The following is an 11,808-nucleotide window of genomic DNA, read 5'->3' on the forward strand; positions in this document are numbered from 1 at the left end:
CTCTCTCACCAGTGCGGGACCTTCCTCTTCTGCCCAGAGGCTTGGCCTTGTGCACAGCTCACAGGCGCTAGGTCTCTCCAGGGCAGGGCAGGGCAGGGCTAGGGCTTTGGCTTTGGCTTTGGGAAGATGCAGAGCTGCATCCACATGGAGGTTAGCTAGGTTTCCTCTAGACCTGCTGGGACGTCTGGCCTGCTAGGGAAAGGTGAGGAAATGGCGGGGCGGGGGGATGTTTCCTGACAGGCTGCTGGTCGGGGTTACCGGGGGCAGGGAGGTCTGTCCCAGAGGCCCCAGCAGAGGAAAAATGGGGAGGAATATTGTGACTTTTAGTCTTGTGTGGGGTGGGGAAGGAGTCCAGTGTCCTCTTTTAGGGTCATGATGTTCCATATTCTAGGTCTTTTCTTTGTTGTTCGGGTGACTGTCCTTTCTTTCACTGCTCTGGGTCCCTAGCAGCTTTTGTCTCCAGCTAACACACCAGAGATGTGCGTGTTCTTGCTGGGGTCTCTCGACTATTCCTTACAGACCAATGGGTTTATTTCTGGGAGATCCTTTGAGTTCCATTCATCTCGGTATACCTCCTTGTGCCAGCTTCACTGTGTTTCATTCCTTGGGGTTCTGTTCAGAACATTTGAAAGTGGGAGGTCTGAGCCTTCTATCTTGAGGTTTTCATTTTTTAAATCATTCTGTTAAGCTGTGGGGTCCATTGACATTCCATATTTTGGGGTGTCCTGTTCTGCTCCCCTTTGCTGAGGCACACATGTATTGAAGACCTCTTGATTCCTTTAAGGTGTAGGCAGTATGAGTGGAGCTTCTGTGCAAAACATGGTTTTTCTTTTGGTTTGGTTACAGGTTTTCAAATCGATAGTGTGAATGCTGGGAGACCTGCCTGGTGGTGCGCAGGTGCTAGACTGTTTGGGCTTTGGCAAATGGTACCCAGTGGTGTCCCTACGGACTGTTATATGGGTTTCATCAGCAAGAAAGAGTGGCTGTTGTTCCCCATCCTCCAGTGATGGGTATCGTCATTTTGGGAGGAGGTTAGCAGGACTCAGAGGTGTGTAGTGCTGTCTTGTGGTTGTAAGCTTGCATTCCTCGTAAGGCCCGATCTGGATCATATTTCTGTCCACTTTTATGTATTATCTGTATATCTTCATTGGCCCGGTGTCTCTTCAGATCTTGACTTACCTTGAATGGAGCTGTTTGTTTTCTAGTTCTTTGTCTACTCTGAGGAAAAATTCTTTATCCGATCTGTGTTTGGCAAATACGTTTTTTCTTCCAGTTTGTGGCTTGTTTTCTGGCTTTTGGCATAAGGTATTTCAGCATGGAGAAATGTTCACTTAATAAAGTAATTGTTAGATTTCGTTTCCTTTCGTGTGAGGGCTCTTCATGATGTGTGTTGAAAGTCACAGCTCAAGACGGACATGACGAGACCCATTGCCGTGTTGATACTCCCCTCTGTGATCCTCTGTAAATTTTTATGGTTTCGTATATGTTCAATTTGCCTGCAGACAATTTGGAGTGACTTTCAGTGCGAGTCATAAAGTCTGTGCCTACATTCGTTTCACGGCACGTGGTTCCTAACTGTGCTATGATTAGGGTTCCAGAAGTCCTGGGATATTGGCCTCCGTCCCTTGGAACCTGGAGAGTGTGGTGCATTGAGCGGGACTGCCTGCAAAAAATTCAGCCTCCGCTGTAGTGGGAGTGGGTGCCCCCTGCATTTTCCCAGTTGGCCAGCAGAGGGTGACAAACCAGCCTCTCTCACCAGTGCGGGACCTTCCTCTTCTGCCCAGAGGCTTGGCCCTGTGCACAGGTGACTGGCATTAGGTCTCCTCAGGAAAGGATAGGGCGTTTGCTTTGGGAAAATGCAGAGCTGCATCCACATGTAGGGTAGCTTGGTGTCCTCTGGACCTGCTGGGAGGTGCTATCCTGGTAGGGAAAGGTGAGGAAATGGGGTGGGGGGATCCTTCCTGACAGGGACGGCTGGTTGGGGGTACTGGGGGCAGGGAGGTCTGTCTCAGAGGCCCCAGCAGAGGAAAAATGGGGGAGGAGTCTTGTGTGGGGTGGGGAAGGAATCTGGTGTCCTCTTTTAGGGTAATGATGTTCTGTATTCTAGGTCTTTTTTTTGTTTGTTAGGGTGACTGTCCTTTCACTGCTCTAGCTCCCTGGTAGGTTTGTCTTTGGCTAACACACCAGAGACGTGTGTCTTCTTCCTGGGGTCTCTCAACTCTTTCTCACAGACTGATGAGTCTATTTCTTGGATCTCCTTTCATTTCTATTCATCTCAGTATATGTCCTCATGTCAGTTTAACCATGTTTCTTTTCCTGGGGTTGTGTTCAGAACATTTGAAAGTGGGAGGTGTGAGCCTTCAAATTTTAGTATTTTTAAAAAAATATATTTGTGGGGCTTCCCTGGTGGTGCAGTGGTTGTGAGTCCGCCTGCTGATGCAGGGGGCACAGGTTTGTGCCCTGGTCCAGGAGGATCCCACATGCCACAGAGCGGCTGGGCCCATGAGCCGTGGCTGCTGGGCCTGTGCGTCTGGAACCTGTGCTCTGTGGCAGGAGAGGCCACAACAGTGGGAGGCCTGCATACCACAAAAAGAAAATAACTGTGTTTGTTAGAGCTCTGGGGTCATTGAAATTCCATATTTTGGCTTGTCCTTTTCTGCTCTCCTTCACTGAGATGTACAACCCCCTCCCCTTTGCTGAGGCACACATGTATTGAAGGTCTCTTGATTCCTTTAAGGGTGTACACAGTATGAGGGCAGCCATGGGTCTGGTCACATAGCTCATGAAGCAGGATTTGGAACAAAAAGCCCTCACACAAGAGGAAACAAACAGCAGTAACACCTGATGCATATATTATTCTCTGTGAATTACCTTCCTCCCAAAGCAAAAAGAGAAGCCACACACTGAGAGAAATATATATTTCCCAAACATATATCAGATAAAATTTTACTCAGTGTGTGAAAAGAACGAGAAAACAAACAGCTACCTTCACAATGGGTAAAGATCTGAACAGACACCGGGCCTGAGATGATCTACAGATAATAAAGAAGTGCAGACAAAAATATGACTTGGGAGAGGAGTCAAGATTTCAGACTAGGTTGATGCAGAATTCGCGTCTCTGCACAACTAGGGTACCTACCAGGCACCGGTGGGGGACCTCGGACACCTAAAGGGATGGGAGGAACCCCCAGTGACCGGGTAGGATGTTGGGCATGGCAGGGGATTGTGGGGTGAGGAGAAAAGGAGGTGAGACTATACTGGCGACCCTGAGGTTTGGCTGGGGGAGAAGGGATCCTATGCCCAGTGGGGGAAATTGGGGGACCATTGGGAGGGCAGAGGATTAAAAGGGAGCATGGGGCTTACCTGGTAGCACAGTGGTTGAGAATCTGATTGCCTATACAGGGGACACGGCTTCGAGCCCTGGTCTGGGAAGGTCCCACATACCGCGGAGCAACTAGGCCCGTGAGCCACACTACTGAGCTTGCGCGTCTGGAGCTTGTGCTCTGCAACGAGAGGTCATGACAGTGAGAGGCCCGTGCACTGCGATGAAGAGTGGCCCCTGCTCGCCGCAACTAGAGAAAGCCCTCACACAGAAACAAAGACCCAACACAGCCAAATAAATAAATAAATTTTTAAAAAGGGAGCGTGGCCGGGTTTTCCCTGCCCTCTTGGGCCCCCAGGAGCCTGCTGAGTTTCTGGTCCTGATACTGTGCTCACGGAGTTCCCCTCCAGCCACACAGGTCCTAAGGGAGTGGGAGGGAGGGAAGGGGGACTGAAAGTAAAGGCTGGACTTACAGAACTGGCACCCCTGAGGGGTGGTTGGGGGAGGGGAGGAGTTCCTACACCCATGGTTGGGATCCAGCAGGAATGTGGAAGACCCTGGGGGAGACATGGGGGGATGTGGAGGAATGGAAGGGAACACGGGCAGTGATTTCCCTGTCCACTTAGGCACCAGGGAGCCTGTTGGGCTCCCAGGCCTAATCCTCTACCCTCAGAGCCTCCCTACTGCCCACAGACCCAAGCCCCACCCCTACACCCCCAGGGCCCTACCTGTATACTCAGAGACCCACTCCAGCACACTGGGCCTAAACCCCACACACACACCCTCGCTGAGGGCCTTACCTCCAAATTCCAGAACTCCACACTCCATAGGCAGCCCTTTGGATGTGCTGCCTCTCCACTTCCAGGCAGGTCCTAAGCAGAGGCCCGGCCCCATGCTTGAATGTCGCCCTGCTTGGGCTCTGCCCCCAAGGCCTTTTCTGGCTGCCTGAGTTCTGTGCCTAGGCTCCGCCTCACACTCAAACGTCACCCCCCCCCCCCCCCCTAGGTTTTCCCCCCCCCCAAACCCTGCCCCTGCCTGAGTTCCAACTCTGCCTACACTGCACACCAGCCCCACCACCCCGTAGCCAAGGTTTTTTTTTTTTCTCTTTTAGATTGGGGTTCTGTTTTACCTTGTTGATTCACTGATGTTGATCCCTTTATATATTTTTTTCTAAACTTTTATTTTTCTAATTTTATTTTTTATACTTTGTTACTGTTCTGCTGCTTTTGGCTTTTTTTTCTGCTGTAGTTTTGTTTTACCTTATTGCAGTTGTTTCAATTATATATTATTTATATATATATATATATTTTTTTTTTTTTTTTTTTTTTTTTTTTCTGCCCTTTTTTTTTTTTTTTTTTTTTTGCTGTATGCGGCCCTCTCTCTGTTGTGGCCTCTCCCATTGTGGAGCACAGGCTCTGGACCCACAGGCTCAGCGACCAAGGCTCATGGGCCCAGCTGCTCTGCGGCATGTGGGATCCTCCCGGACCAGGGCACGGACCTGCGTCCCCTGCATTGGCAGGTGGACTCTCAACCACTGTGCCACCAGGGAAGCCCCCAATATATTTTTTATCTTTCTAATTTTATTTTGTTTTTAAATGTTTGGGATTGTATTTTTGTTTTTTTGCTTCACCACGTGGCTTGCAGGATTTTTGTTCCCAGGCCAGAAGTCTGACCCAAGCTCCTGTGGTGGGAGCTCCGACTCCAAACCACTGGACCAACAGAGAACCTCAGACCCCAGGGAATGTTAATCAGAGTTAGGCCCCCTGGAGGTCCTCATCTTGGCACCAAGACCCAGCTGTATTCAACTGCCTGCTAACTCCAGTGCTGGACGCCTCAGGCCAAACAACCAGTAAGACAGAAATACAGCCCCACCTATCTATCTATCTATCTATATCTATCTATATATATATAGCAGACGAAAGAGCAAGGTTAACACCTACAATACCAAATAAATGAAGACAGAATAGGCAGCCTACCTGAAAAAGAATTCAGAGTACTGACAGTAAAGATGATCCAAAATCTCGGAAATAGAATGGAGAAAATACAAGAAACATTCAACAAGGATCTAGAAGAACTAAAGAGCAAACCAACAGTGATAACACAATAACTGAAATTTAAAATACTCTAGAAAGAATCAATAGTAGAATAACTGAGGCAGAAGAACGGATAAGTGACCTAGAAGATAAGATAGTGGAAATAACTGCCCCAGAGCAGAATAAAGAAAAGAATGAAAAGAATTGAGGACAGTCTCAGAGACCATTGGGACAACATTAAACTCACCAACATTCAAATTATAGTGATCCCAGAAGAGGAAGAGAAAAAGAAAGGGTCTGAGGAAATATTTGAAGGATTATAGTTGAAAACTTCCCTAACGTGGAAAAGAAAATAGTCATTCAAGTCCAGGAAGTGCAGAGAGTCCCATACAGGATAAATCCAAAGAGAAACATGCCGAGACACATATTAATCAAACTACCAAAAATTAAATACAAAGAAAAAATATTAAAAGCAGCAAGGGAAAAGCAACAAATAACATACAAGGGAATCCCCATAAGGTTAACAGCTGATCTTTCAGCAGAAACTCTGCAACCCAGAAGGGAGTGGCAAGACATATTTTAAATGATGAAAGGGGAAAACCTGTAACCAAGATTTCTCTACCCAGCAAGGATCTCATTCAGATTCCATGGAGAAATCAAAAGCTTTAGAGAAGCAAAAGCCATGAGAATTCAGCACCACCAAACCAGCTTCACAACAAATGCTAAAGGAACTTCTTTAAGTGGGAAACACAAGAGAAGAAAAAGACACACAAAAACAAATCAATTAAGAAAATGGTAATAGGGACATACATATCAGTAATTACCTTGAATATAAATGGATTAAATGCTCCAACCAAAAGACACAGACTAGCTGAATGTATACAAAACCAAGACCCTTATATATGCTGTCTATAAGAAACCCACTTCAGACCTAGGGATACATACAGACTGAAAGTGAGAGAATGGAAAAAGATATTCCATGCCAACGGAAATCACAAGAAAGCTGGAGTAGCAGTACTCATAAAAGATAAAATAGACTTTAAAATAAAGACTGTTACAAGAGATAAGAAAGGACACTACATAATGATCAAGTGATCAATCCAAGAAGAAGATATAACAATTATAAATATTTATGCATCCAACACAGGAGCACCTCAATACATAAGACAAATGCTAATAGCCATAAAAGGAGAAATTGACAGTAACACAATAGTAGTGGGGGACTTTAACACCCCACTTACACCAATAGATCATCCAGACAGAAAATAAATAAGGAAACACAAGCTTTAAATGACACAGTAGACCAGATAGACTTAATTGGTATTTTTAGTACATTCCACCCAAAAGCAGAAGAATACACTTTCTTCTCAAGTGCACATGGAACGTTCTCCAGAATAGATCAAATCGTGGGTCACAAATCAAACCTTGGAAAAAGTAAGAAAACTGAAACCATATTAAGCAACTTTTCTGACCACAACACTATGAGATTAGAAATTACAGGAAAAAAACAGCAAAAAACACAAATACATGAAGGTTAATAAGTGTACTGCTAAATAATCAAGAGATCACTGAAGAAATCAAAGAGGAAATTAAAAAGTACCTAGAAACAAATGGCAATGAAAACACGATGATCCAAAATCTATGGGATGCAGCAAAAGCAGTTCTAAGAGGGAATTTCATAGCAATTCAAGATCACCTCAAGAAATAAGAAAAATCTCAAACAATCTAACCTTACAGCTAAAGCAACTAGAAAAAGAATAACAAAGGAAACCCAACGTTAGTAGAAGGAAAGAAATCATAAAGATCAGAGCAAAAATAAGTGAAATGGAAACAGAAAACAATAGCAAAGATCAATAAAACTAAAAGGTGGTTCTTTGAAAAGATAAACAAAATAGATAAAACTTTAGCCAGACTCATCAAGAAAAAAAGGGAGAGAGCTCCAAGCAATAAAATTAACAATAAAAAAGGAGAGATTACAACTGACACTACAAAAGATCATAAGAGACTACTACAAGCAACTCTATGCCAATCAAATGGACAACCTGGAAGAAATGGACAAATTCTTGGAAAAGTACAACCTTCCAAGATTGAACCAGGAAGAATTAGAAAATATAAACAGACCATTCACAGGTAATGAAATGGAAGATTTTAAACTACAGTTTCAAAGAAACAAAAGTCCAGGATCAGATGGCTTCTCAGGCGAAATCTATAAAACATTTAGAGAAGAGTTAACATGTATCCTTCTCAAAATCTTCCAAAAACTTGCAGAGGAAGGAACACTCCCAAACTCGTTCTACGAGGCCACCATCACCCTGATGCCAAAACCAGACAAAGATATCAGAAAAATAGAAAATTATAGACCAATATCACTGATGAACATAGATGCAAAAATCCTTAACAAAATACTAGCAAGGAGAATCCAACAACATATTAAAAGGATCATGCACCATGATCAAGTGGGATTTATCCCAGGGATGCAAGGATTCTTCAATATACATCAAACCATGTGATACACCATATTAACAAATTAAAGAATAAAACCCATATGATCATCTCAATAGATGTAGAAAAAGCTTTTGACAAAATTTAACACCCATTTATGATAAAAATTCTCCAGAAAGTGGACATAGAGGGAACCTACCTCAACATAATAAACGCCATATATGACAAACCCACAGCAAATATTACTCTCAATGGTGAAAAACTGAAAGCATTTCCTCTAAGAGCAGGAACAAGACAAGGATGTTCACTCTTGCCACTATTCAATATAGTATTGGAATTCCTAGCCACAGCAATCAAAAAAGAAAGAGAAATAAAAGTAATACAAATTGGAAAAGAAGAATTAAAACTGTCTCTCTTTGCAGATGACATGATACTATACATAGAGAATCCTAAAGATGCCACTAGAAAATTACTAGAACTAATCAATGAATATGGTAAGGTTGTAGGATACAAAATTAATGCACAGAAATCTCTGGCATTCCTATACACTAACAATGAAACATGATAAAGAGAAATTAAGGGAACAATCCCATTTACCATCAAAACAAAAAGAATAAAATACTGAAGAATAAACCTACCTAAGGAGGCAAAAGACCTGTACTCAGAAAACTAAAACACTGATGAAAATAATCAAAGATAACATAAACAGATGGAGAGATATACCGTGCTCCTGGATTGGAAGAATCAATATTGTGAAAATAACTGTACTGCTGAAAGCAATCTACAGGTTCAATGCAATCCCTATCAAATTACCAATGGTATTTTTCACAGAACTAGAACAAAAAAATTCACAATTTGTATGGAACCACAGACGACCCCGAATAGCCAAAGCAATGTTGAGAAAGAAAAACGGAGCTGGAGGAATTAGGCTTCTGGACTTCAGACTATACTACAAACCTATAGTAATCAAGACAGTATGGTACTGACACAAAAACAGAAATATAGATCAATGGAACAGTATAGAAAGCCCAGAGTTAAACCCATGTACATATGGTCACCTTATCTTTGACAAAGGAGGCAAGCATATGTAATAGAGAAAAGACAACCTCTTCAATAAGTGATGCTGGGAAAACTGGAGAGAAACATGTAAAAGAATGAAATTAGAACACTTCCTAACACCATACACAAAAATAAACTCAAAATGGATTAAAGACCTAAATGTAAGGCCAGACACTATAAAACTCTTAGAGGAAAATATAAGAAGAACACTCTTTAACATAAATCATAGCAAGATTCTTTTTCACCCACCTCCTAGAATAAGGGAAATAAAAACAAAAATAAACAAATGGGACCTAATGAAACTTAAAAGGTTTTGCACAACAAAGGAAACCATAGACGATGAAAAGACAATGCTCAGAATGGGAGAAAACATTTGCAAACGAAGGAACTGACAAAGGATTAATCTCTAAAATATACAAGCAGCTCATGCAGCTCAATATCTCAAAAACAACCCAATCTAAAAATGGGCGGAAGACCTAAAAAGACATTTCTCCAAAGAGGACATACAGATGGCCAACAAATACATGAAAAGATGCTCAACATCACTAATCATTAGAAAAATGCAAATCAAAACCACAATGAGATATCACCTCACACTGGTCAGAATGGCCATCATCAAAAACTCTACAAACAATAAATGCTGGAGAGGGTGTGGAGAAAAGGGAACCATCCTGTACAGTTGGTGGGAATGTAATTGATGCAGCCACTGTGGAAAACAGTATGGAGATTCCTTAAAAAACTAAAAATAGAATTACCATATGACACAGCAATCCCAATACTGGGCATATACCCTGAGAAAACCATAATTCAAAAAGAGTCATGCACTCCAATGTTCATTGCAGCACTACTTACAATAGCCAGGACATGGAAGCAATCTAAATGTCCATCAACAAATGAATGGATAAAGAAAATGTGGCAATATGATGGAATATTACTTGGCCATAAAAGGGAATGAAATTGAATTATTTGTAGTGATGTAGATGGACCCTAGAATCTCCTTCCTTGCTGATGGAACACATTGAAGCCCCCTCGAGACATCCTTTGGAAATATATTCCAAAGCCAATCAAATCCAACACTGAAGACCATCTTTCAAGCTTCCAAGGAGTCATGGAATTGTTTTCAGAAACTGTATCTAGACAAAATCAAGGACTCTTTTTTGCATGGAAGCTCTGTTCATACTGTTGACACCTTAAAACAATCAGGAGGTCATAGGGACATGAGGTCATAAGCAAAGAGGGAGGGGGTACATTCAGGTAATGGGGAAACAGAAATGGAACCTGCAAAAATATATAATATTCAGACACCCCCACAGGTCTAAAAAAATTTTCACAAGAAAAATCTAATTTGAAGGCTCACACTTCCCAGTTGCATATGTACTTACACAGCCACAATGAGGGAAACACTGTGATACTGGCTTGAAGATATACAATGAGATGAATGGAATTGAATGGAGATCCCAGAAATAAACTCATCAGTCTGTGAGGAAGAGTCGAGAGAGCTTATGAAGAGACACACACATATGAGGTTTGTTAGTGTGAGACAAAGCTGCCAGTACCCTACATCAGTGAAAGCACAATCAGACGAATCAGTGACCTGGAAAACTGATCAGGACCCCCTAAAAGGATGCAGGACTCCTCCTGCACCACACAAATGACTAAGTAAAATATTCTTCCCCAAGATTTTCCTCTGATGGGTCTTCTCAAAACGGACCCCCCCATCCTCAGCCCTCAGCCCCCAGCAGGAAGCGTCCCCACACATCTTCCTCACCTGCCCCTCCGAGGATGGAACCTCCCGAGAAATCTTGAGGAAAACTGCTCCTCTAGTGCGGATGCAGCTCCGCATATTCACGAAGCCAGACCTGGCTGGTCCTGTGTAGACCTAATACCTGTCAGCTGTGCACAGGGCCAAGCCTGTGGGCAGAAAAGACAGTGTCTGCACTGGCATGAGAGTCAGGCTGATCGCCCTCTGCTGGCCACCTGGAAAAATGCCGGTCACACCCACTCACACTTCAGTGGAGGCTGAGTTCCATGGGGACAGTCCTGCTGAATTTACAACACTGTGGAAACTCAAACTCATGGGGGAAAATATCCCAAGACTTCTGGAACGCTAGTTGTTTCAGGACAATGAGGAAACACATGCCCCAAAATGAGTGTGGCCACAGACTTTACAACTCATACCAAAAGTTACTCCAAGTTCTCCACAGGCAAATTTAATATATAAAATATTATAAAACCACTTAAACTATAAGAATTATTAAAACCAGTTACATTGAGAGGTAATAGGCCCTTATACTTTTTAATTTTTTGTGTGTTTTAGACAGATGTAGAAAACGAAATAATGAATAATTTTTAAAAACCTGGGAAAGGAGATGAATTTTTTTGTTGGGTAGGTGATTATGTAAGTGGAAAATTTAGGCAATTTGTTTAAAAACAGATTTGGTACATTGCATTGATAAATCTACAATGAGTTTCTGGGGGAAAATTATTCACAGTAATGATCAAGAACTAGAAAATACTCAGTAGTAAATTTAACAAGAAAAGTATATGACCTTAATGAGAAAACTGCACAATTTCACTGATGGGCATAGAATAAGACCTGCAGAAATAGAAAATATAGATAATCATGTTCTCTAGGTGGGAAGGCATAATACCATAAAGAGAAAATCATTTCTCTCCTAATAATATATAATTCAATTTTATATCATACCTCTTATGCTGTTTTACATTTAAAAGCTCAAAGCTTATATAAAAGGAAAAATGCCCAAGAGAAGCTAGAAAAAGAGGTGTCACAATGTATGACAAAAGCACTATTAAAAGAATATGCGGACTTCCCTGGTGGCACAGTGGTTAAGCATCCACCTGCCAATGCAGGGGACATGGGTTCGAGCCCTGGTCCGGGAAGATCCCACATGCCGCGGAGCAACTAAGCCCGTATGCCACAACTACTGAGCC

The sequence above is a fragment of the Monodon monoceros genome, unplaced genomic scaffold (assembly GCF_005190385.1).
Source record: "Monodon monoceros isolate NGI ecotype Baffin Bay Population unplaced genomic scaffold, NGI_Narwhal_1 Super_Scaffold_10, whole genome shotgun sequence".
In the NCBI taxonomy this organism is placed as follows: Eukaryota; Metazoa; Chordata; class Mammalia; order Artiodactyla; family Monodontidae; genus Monodon; species Monodon monoceros.